The sequence below is a fragment of the Micromys minutus genome, assembly GCF_963924665.1.
Source record: "Micromys minutus genome assembly, chromosome: 8".
In the NCBI taxonomy this organism is placed as follows: Eukaryota; Metazoa; Chordata; class Mammalia; order Rodentia; family Muridae; genus Micromys; species Micromys minutus.
Window position 1 is genome coordinate 72,184,753 of NC_137977.1, and position 8,816 is coordinate 72,193,568.

The following is an 8,816-nucleotide window of genomic DNA, read 5'->3' on the forward strand; positions in this document are numbered from 1 at the left end:
CAGGAAGTTTGCTGACTCCTAGAAATGTCAGAGAAGCTTTACTCATGATATCTCATCAGAATGGCTGCTTACATTAAACCTGAATAAAGATGATGCTAATAGATAGTAGATATGCTAATGTGGACGGTAGAAAGCTCAAGAGGTCTTAAGTATAAGCAAAGAACTACAGGCAACTAAGGAATGCTAAGAGCTGACAAAATAACCTTCCCTAGTTGGTTATCTAATACTCTAAAATCAGATACATACAAGTAACATTATAAAAACTGAGCATGTTGCACACACATAAAAGTGTGTGGCTGTGTGTATAACTTGCTTATTTATTTAATATATTAAATATATTTAGTTGCAAATATGTTAGTTTAATTGTTGCACACACAGACACACACACACACACACACACACACACACACATACACACAAAATTTTAAAAAAACAGGCCATGAATTTGAAAACAAGATGGAAGATATATGTTAGAGGTTGTAGAGAGAAATAACATAATTATACTATAATTTCAAATAATATATATAAAAATAAATAAGAAATTTAAAAATTTTAAGACTTTTAAAACTAATTGACAAAAGTGTTCTAGATGGGAAACAAAGAGAATAAAGGTATTCTTTCAAACAGTTTACCAAATCCTCCCAAACATGATACCCCTAAAGTTTACTGCTCTTCTCCCTTCCTGTGAACTTCTCCTGGATCCTCAGTGTAAAAATGCTTTTCTTCTATCTTTACTTAGTGAACTTCTGCTCTTACTTTGGAACACAGAGTAATTCTGGGGCTTTGCAGAGTCTCCAGTTTCTGTCACTGCTGCTCAGCTGTGCTGTTAGGATGGGAACACAGCCATAGGCAAACTCTAGAAGAAGCATGCTGCATTACAATGTGCTTCTATATTTAAAATCAGGTTGGACTGTGCCTATAGTTTCTAGTTTGCTAGCCCTTTGGATAGATGTCAGGATTTTCTTTTTTTCTTTTAATTTTTTTAATAAAAAAAAAATTGTATTTACTTAGAAGCATTCAGAATCTAAACAAAATAACCACATTTTTTTTTGCAATTACAGAGTGGTATTCAGTTAATGAAACAACAATTATCCTCATATAAGCTGCATCAGAGACAACTGAAGATGAAAATAAAATAAAATAAAATAAAACCAAAAGAAAAAAGAAAAGAAAAAGAAAGAAAGAAAGAAAGAAAGAAAGAATAAAACAACCAAACTTCTGTCTCCATATATAACTAATTTGTGCTGTGCACCAACAAGAGCCTGCTTTAAATTTCCATGCCAATTTACAACCCCCAGACTGTACCAGGGAAGGTTAGTGGCTATTGAAAATACCACCAGGACAGGGCTATCTAAAGACACATTCGGTAGTGTGTTAACTATGCAAAAGAAAGGCACTGTACAGTTTAAAAACAAATCTTATACAGCCTTACATTTCAATATTTTTCTTTAAAAGGAGTGAGTTGTGTACAGGGGAGTTAAATGCTTTATAGACAAGAAAAAAACTGCACTAGAACCAACTTATTCATCATCATCATCTTCATCTTCCTCTTCTTCCTCATCCTCTTCATCCTCTTCCTCTTCCTTCTTTTTCTTGCTCTTTTCAGCCTTGACCACCCCCCTTTACGCTGCATCAGGTTTTCCTTTAGCTCTGTACGCAGCAATATTCTTTTTGTACTTCTCCTTCAGCTTGGCAGCCTTCTTCTCACAGGGCTGCTTGTCATCGGTGGCAGTGTTGTTCCACATCTCCCCTAGTTTCTTTGCGACATCACCAATGGATACGCCAGGATGCTTACCTTTGATTTTTGGGCGGTACTCAGAACAGAACAAGAAGAAGGCCGAAGGAGGCCTCTTGGGTGCATTGGGGTTCTTGAACTTCTTTTTGGTCTCCCCTTTGGGGGGGATGTATGTTTTAATTTCTCTTTCATAACGAGCCTTGTCAGCCATTTGCCATCTTCAGATTTCCCCTTTTCTTTAGCAGACATGGTCTTCCACCTCTCTGAGCACTTTTTGGAGAACTCTGAGAAGTTGACAGAAGCATCCCGGCGCTTCTTCTTGTGTTCTTTCCAGCAGGTTTGCACAAAGAATGCATATGAGGACATTTTGCCTCTCGGCTTTCTTAGGATCTTCCTTTGCCCATGTTTAGTTGATTTTCCTCTGCAGGGCAGAATCGCCCAGTGCCTCTTTTCTTTTAATTTTAAATTGGATATTATTTTTGTACATTTCGAATGTCATCCTTTTTCGCAGTTTCTCCTCTGCAAACCCCCTTTCATATCTCCCTTACCCTGCTTCTATGAGGGTGCTTCCCACTCATCCACATACTCCCAGCCTCACCACCCTAGCATTCCTCCACACTGGGAAATCGAGTCTTCACAGGGCCAAGGGCCTCCCCTCCCACTGATGCCAGATAAGGAACCTTCAGCTCCTTCGGTCCTTCTTCCCAACTCCTCCATTGAGGTGCCTGTGATTAGTCCAATAGTTGGCTTCCGGCATCTGCATCTGTATTGGTCAGGATCTGGCACAACCTCCAGGACACAGCTGTATCAGACTCCTGTCAGCATGTACTTCTTGGCTTTAGCAATAGTATCTGGGTTTGGTGTCTGCATGTGGGATGGATCGCCAGGTGGGGTGGTCTCTGGATGGTCTCTCCTTCAGTCTCTGCTCCAATCTTTGTCCCTGTATTTCCTTTAGACACAAGAAATTCTGGGTTAAAGTCGTGAACATGGGTGGGTTGTGGACATGCCTAACCTCTAGATATGGACTCCATAGGTTCTCCCTCCTCTTTGTGGGTTATTTTAGCTAGTGTCATCCCCTTGGCGCCCTGGGAGGCTCTTGCTTTCCTGGTATCTAGGACTTTCTGGTTGCCAATTCCATCCCCCATCGCTACATATCTCTGTTCAACTTCCTGACCCTCTGTATATTTCCTCCATTACCTCCCATGCTTGATTCTACCCCTCTTTTTCCTCTCCCCGTCCTCAAGTCCTCCCAAGTCCCTAGCACCTCTACTTCCCTTGATTATTTTATTCCCCCTTCTAAGTGGAACTGAAGAATCCATTCTTTGATCTTCCCTCCTCTTGAGCTTTACATGGTCCCTGAGTTGCAGTTGTATTCTGGGTATTCTAAGTTCATTTCCTAATATATCTTATCAGGGAGTACATACCATCTGTGTTCCTTTGTGACTGAGTTACCTCACTTGGGATATTTTCTAGTTCCATCCATTTGCCTGCGAATTTCATGAGGTCATTGTTTTTAATAGCTGAGTAGTATTCCATTGTGTAATTTTCTTTATCGATTCCTCTGTTGAAGGACATCTGGATTCTTTCCAGCTTCTGGCTATTATAAATCAGGCTGCTATGAACATGGTGGAGCAAGTATCCTTGTTATATGTTGGAGCATCTTTTTGGGTATATGCCCAGGAGTGGTATAGCTATGTCCAATTTTCTGAGAAACCTTCAGACTGGTTTCCAGAGTGGTTGTACCAGCTTTTAATCTCACCAGCAATGAGGAGTGTTCTCCTTTCTCCACATCCTAGCCAGCATCTGCTGTCACCTAAGTTTGTAAACATAACCATTCTGACTTGTATGAGGTAGAATCTCAGGGTTGTTTTGATTTCCATTTTACTGATGACTAAGGATGTTGAACATTTCCTTAGGTGCTGCCTGGCCATTTGATATTCCTCAGTTGAGAATTCTCTGTTTAACTTGGGGTTTTTTTTGTTTGTTTGTTTGTTTGTTTTTGGTTTTTGGGGGGGGGGGTTTCATGTAGGTTTATATATTAAATTCTCAATCCACAAACCCTCTATAGAATAAGATATTATAACCCATGGATAAAGATACAAGCTGCCCTTCTATATGAGATAAATAGACCTATAGAAACCCTTAAAAATTATTCATATCTACCTAACACCAACTAAGTCCACCTGGATACAGATCACCCTTCTCCAGCTCCATCTTGCTTCTCTCCCGGAATTTCTGCTCTCTTCCATTTTCCTACCTTTTCTCTACCTATCTCTCCACTCTCCAATCATGTATCACCTGAACATCAATCCACAAATCACCTTTTCTACTTACTTTAAAAAAAAAAAAAACTTCACCATTAAATGTAGCCTGTGTACAACTATTACCACTTGAAAATATTCTAAATGACTATATTTTCTCAAAGTTAATTGTCTTGGATAGGCTATAAAACTAAATTAGTCTTCAACTCCATCAGAAATCTGACAATGGATAAATATCTAAAACATGGCAAACCTGTTACGGTTTCCAGAGCTGAGAGAGGTTATAGAAACAAATGTCCACTAGAAGTACCCTGTTAGCAGTTTGTGAGAGTAAGTCTCCTAGCCCAGGATCCCTGACAGACTTTAAAAGGCAGAAATCTTGAAGGACTGATCATTTTGGCTCAGCAAAGATTATCAGTTGACTATTCTGCATAAAGTGTCTCTTTTTTGACAGTATTCATCTATAGATGAAATCAACAGTGTCTGCCCAGTGGCTGGGCACAAAGTATACCTCACCTGGAAGTAGAGGTGCTCAGTTTCTTCGTTAATCCACCAAAGGCCAGTTAGCCATTGTTTAACAGGACTATGTGGTTCTCTGGAGTTTGACTTCTTGAGTTCTTTGTATGTTTTAGATATTAGCACTCTATCGGGTGTAGGATTGGTAAACATCTTCTTCCAATCTGTTGTTTGACATTTTGTTCTATTGACGGCATCCTTTGCCTTACAGAAGTTTTGAAATTTTGTCAGATTCCATTTGTCCATTCTTAATCTTAGAGCATATGCCATTGGTCTTCTGTGCAGAAAATTTTCACCTGAACCCAATTCAAGGCTCTTGTCCACTTTCTCTTCTATTTGTTTTAGTGTATTGGGTTTTATGTGGAAGTCCTTGGTCCACTTGAACTTGAGCTTTGTACAGGGTGGTAAGAATGGATCAATTTGCATTCTTATATGTAACGGCCATCTGTTGAGCCAGCACCATGTGTTGAAAATGTTGCCTTTTACCCACTGGATGATTTTAGCTTCTTTTTCAAAGATCAAGTGACCATAGATGTGTGGGTTCATTTCTAGGCCTTCAATTCTGTTCCATTTATCTACTGTCTATATCTGTACCAATACCATGTAGTTTTTAATTACTATTGCTCTTTAATTACTATTGTTAGGGATGGTGATTTCCCCTAAAAGTTCTTTTATTGTTGAAAATAGTTTTTGCTGTCCTGGGTTTTTTGTTATTCCAAATGAATTTGATAATTGCTCTTTGTAACTCTATGAAAATTTGAGTTGGAATTTTGATAGGTATTACATTGAATCTATAGATTGCTTTAGGCAAAATGGCCATTTTTACTATATTAATTGATGAGTATGGGAGACCGTTCCATCTTCTGAGATCTTCAATTTTTTTAAGCAATTTGAAGTTTTTGTCATACAGATATTATACTTTCTTCATTAGAGTCACACTAAGATATTTCATGTTATTTGTGACTATTGTAAAGGGTGTCATTTCCCTAATTTCTTTCTCAGCTTGTTTATGATTTGACTAGAGGAAGGGTACTTATTTGAGTTAATTTTATATTCAGCCACTTTGCTGAAGTTGGTTATCAGGTTTATAAGTTGTCTGTTAGAATTTTGTGGTCACTTAAGCATAGTATCATATCATATACAAATAGTGATATTTTTACTTCTTCCTTCCCAATTAGTATCTCTTTGACTTCCTTTTGTTGTCTAATTGCTCTGGCTAGGACTTCCAGAACTATGTTGGATAAATAGGGAGAGAGTAGGCAGCCTTGTTTAGTCCCTGATTTTAGTGGGAATGCTTCAAGTTTCTCTTCATTTGGTTTGATATTGACTACTAGTTTGCTGTACATTGCCTTTACTAGGTCTAGATATGGGCCTTGAATTCCTGATCTTTCCAAGACTTTTAACATGAAGGGGTGTTGAACTCTGTCAAATGCTTTTTCAGCATCTATCAAAATGATTATGTGTTTCATTTCTCTGAGTTTGTTTATGAGGTGGATTATATTGATGTATTCTCATATATTTAAGCATCCCTGCATCCCTAGGATGAACCCTACTTGATCATAAGAGATAATCTTTTTGATTTTTTTTTTTTTTGGATTCAGTTTGCCAGAATTTATTGAGTATTTTTGCATCAATATTCATAAGAGAAATTGGTCTAAAGTTCTATTTTTTTCTTGGGTCTTTGTAAGGTTTTGGTATCAGCATAATTGTGGCTTCATAGAACAAGTTGGGTAGTGTTCCTTCTGTTTCTATTTTGTGGAATAGTTTGGAAAGTATTGGTATTAGGTCTTTTTGAAGGTTTGATAAATTTCTGTCTCTGTGCCCTCTGGTTACTCTGGCTAATGGTTTATCTATTTTGTTGATTTTCTCAAAGAACCAGCCCTTGTTTTTGCAGATTCTTTGTATAGTTCTTTTTGTTTGATTGATTTCAGCCCTGAGATTGATTATTTCCTGCCATCTATGCCTATTTGCTTCCTTTTGTTCTAGAGCTTTCAGTGTTCTGTCAAGCTGTTAGTGTATGCACTCCTAGTTTCTTTTTGGAGGTACTTAGAGCTATAAGGAGTTTTCCTTTTAGCACTGCTTTTTTGTGTCCCATAAATTTGGGTATGTTGTGATTTCATTTTCATTAACATACATATACATACAAAGACACACGCACTCATATAAAGATGCATGCACAGAGAAATAAATTAAGAAATAAAATCTTTAAAAATAAATCACAAAGCCTTTAATTATTTAGAGGGATTTTAGTCACCAACAAACTGTGTGGATCCCTTTTTCTTTTGGGTTGCAAAAAGTTAGATAGCAAGAGCATGTTGAAGTTTTAGAGTCTAGGAGCTAGCCATGACCTCTGGGCACCTTCTCTTTTGTTTTTATTAATTATACATAACAATATCTTTCATCAGTTTCATACATGTATACAATGATGACTCTTCAATGCAGAGTTTGTATGTTGAGAGAGCACCAGCTGGCTTCATTGAGCCCCTAACTGCCATAACACAGTTGCTTAGTAATAACTCCCACCTCAGCTTCCTCTTTCTAAGGACCTATGGCAGCACCTTAATTTTCTTAGGACGATAGTGTCAGTAATGTGTAGCATGGATCCCAGGTTGAGGAGCCATGAAGAGAGATCTACAGCTGACCTTACCTGAACTCCTGTTAACTGTAATCATGAGATATGACTACCCATGACACTCACTCACTGACACAAATATTAAACATGTATATCACCAAGTTGCTTTTTCTATTTCATATTGCAGCTACCTCTAGGCTTACCTCTTCATAGCTCCCCGTTTACATTAGAAACAGTCTTCCTACAACATAGACCTTATCTTGTCACTCTGAGCCCCAGGCTCATCTTCAGGGCCTTCTACTTTGGTCCTACCTATTGTTATAGTCTTGACCTTAAGCATCACATGCACCCAGCTTTACACACTGCTATTCTTTGAAACAAAGATGCACTTTCAATATTTCACTCATTTACAAACATTATCTGAGTGTTTGATTAAGCCAAATATGTCAAAGTACACAGGAGATAAAAGATAGGATGTTTTTACCTCAGTGTAATGGCATCTATGATCACAGAGGCATGGATAGGATATTGCCAGATCAGTTATCAACACTGAGAAGGAAGTGGGGATGGGTATAGGAGTTGAATGCTACTTTTCTTAAATGTAACTCAACAGTGTTTCTCTTCATTTGGTAAGTCTAACAACCATGTGTGAGTGTAACTGTAGCATCTACTGCATATTCATTGCAACAAAGATGTCTGACCAGCCAGACACTGTAACATTACTTATAATCCAAACACTGAGGAACTGACACAGGAGGATGGTGAGGTCATCTCCACCCTAGGCTACATATTATAACTCTCTCTCTCTCTCTCTCTCTCTCTCTCTCTCTCTCTCTCTCTCTCTCTCTCTCTCTCTCTTTCTCTCTCTCTCTCTGTCTCTCTCTGTCTCTCTCTGTCTCTCTGTCTCCCTCTCTCTCTCTGTCTCTCTCTCTCTGTCTCTCTCTCTCTGTCTCTCTCTCTCTCTCTCTCTCTCTCTCTCTCTCTCTCTCTCTCTCTCTCTCTCTCTCTCATACACACACACATCTTCTCAAGGTTTTCATTTTCATGCCCTAGTTATCATTACTATAGTCTTGTCTTTTAGCATTTACGTTGTAAAAACTTAACAATACATCTATCCTCCAAATTATCCCCAAACATGCACTTAAATAATCTCATATTCAGCCAGAAGTAAATCTCTGTGTCACACATTTCTTCTTCCTTCCTTATCCACCAACAACAGTCAATACACATCCCCAACATTTTCAACACAAATGGTAAGTTGACAAAAATTTTTCCTCAATATTAAGACCAGGAATATTTATGAAGGGAGGAATTTTAATATAATTACTTCTGGGTATTTGGTGGCATTTTTTTTTCTAGTGTTGAAGTTCAAACTACGGGCCTTGTATATGCTAAGAAAACCTTATAGCACTGAAACACATCCCAATCCTGGGAGTTCTTATTGCCAACAGACAATTATGTAGGTAATACCTTCTGTGAAGGAAATTCTCCAGACATACTCACTATATGTTCGGCATTCATTTTTCCCAGATGGGTGAACTCACTGACTTTTCAGGTAAATCTGTCACCATGTAGGTAGTTGTGTTATGGACCATCTCTCAGACCTGTAGGAAGGCAGAGAAGGTCATATCAAGCCTGCTTTATTGGTCTTGGGAAAATGAAATTTTCAGTTTCATGCTCGATGGTCCTGTATGAAGTGGTGTTATTAGAAAGATCTATCGCACCATGCTGC

General features: G+C 38.2%; 1 pseudogene across 1 annotated transcript in view; it reads right to left on the reverse strand.

The window, feature by feature from the left end:
- LOC308423681 (glyceraldehyde-3-phosphate dehydrogenase-like) overlaps positions 1–8,611 on the reverse strand; it is a 96,698-nt pseudogene extending 88,087 nt beyond the window's left edge. Inside the window, exon 1 of the transcript XR_013975666.1 lies at positions 8,588–8,611. The product of XR_013975666.1 is annotated as a glyceraldehyde-3-phosphate dehydrogenase-like (transcript). The remainder of the gene's footprint in view (positions 1–8,587) is intronic.
- Positions 8,612–8,816: the final 205 nt, after the last annotated feature.